Here is a 793-nt window from a genome sequence, read left to right as displayed (position 1 = left end):
ATCAAGAAATTAATGTCATTTTTGTTTAGATGAAATAGTCTCCATTGTTATCATTGATGCTTTTCCATCTTACAATCAGGTTGTTAATGGTATGAAGCAAAAAACATGTTGATGTCCTCTTTAACACGTTTCCCCATTAAGATGGTGTTCCAGCGAAGGAAAAAGATAGTAATCTAATGGTGGGTGGGGGAGAACTTCCCAACCCAACTCCCTAATCTTGTGTTGCGTCAAACGTGCATTGTCGTGGAGGAGAAAAACATCTTTCCGATTGACGAGTGTAGGTCATTTCTGATGAAGGGCTTGATTTAAATGTTCCAGTTGGTGACTATAGATCTCTACATTGACAGTTCACTGTGGATTGAGGAGTTTAAAATGAATTACTCCTTTGATGTCCCATCAAGTGCAAAGCATCACTTTCTGCGGATGGAGTCTTGGTTTTGGTCTAGGACTAAGTCATTGTTTTTGGCATTTAATATTTGCATAGAGAATCCATTTTTCATCACCAGTGACAATTCTGTCCGAAAATGATTCACATCCATTACGTGCCAGAAGAGACGAAGCAACGTTCACACATTGGAAACGATGATCATTGGAGAGTTCATGAGGCACCCAAACACCTTCTTTAAGGAGTTTTCCCATATTCCTTAGATGTTTACGTATTGTTTCATGAGAGACATGCAATTTCTGAAACATTTCACGGGTGTGCTGCCTTGGTTTAGACTCAACAAGCGTCTTCAGAGCATGAATATCAATTCTAACATGTCGACCCCTGCCATCACAGTTTTTAAGGCTA

General features: G+C 39.5%; 1 protein-coding gene across 2 annotated transcripts in view; it reads left to right on the top strand.

Annotated features, from left to right (window-relative positions):
- The window catches only part of LOC106458636 (proteasome subunit beta type-6-like), a 23,629-nt gene that overhangs the window by 19,951 nt on the left and 2,885 nt on the right, over nt 1-793 (top strand). The gene's annotated exons all lie outside the window — the stretch shown is intronic.

This window comes from Limulus polyphemus, unplaced genomic scaffold (assembly GCF_000517525.1).
Source record: "Limulus polyphemus unplaced genomic scaffold, Limulus_polyphemus-2.1.2 Scaffold495, whole genome shotgun sequence".
In the NCBI taxonomy this organism is placed as follows: domain Eukaryota; kingdom Metazoa; phylum Arthropoda; class Merostomata; order Xiphosura; family Limulidae; genus Limulus; species Limulus polyphemus.
The sequence above is the reverse complement of the archived record's forward strand: the minus strand, read 5'-3'. Positions and strand labels throughout refer to the sequence as shown.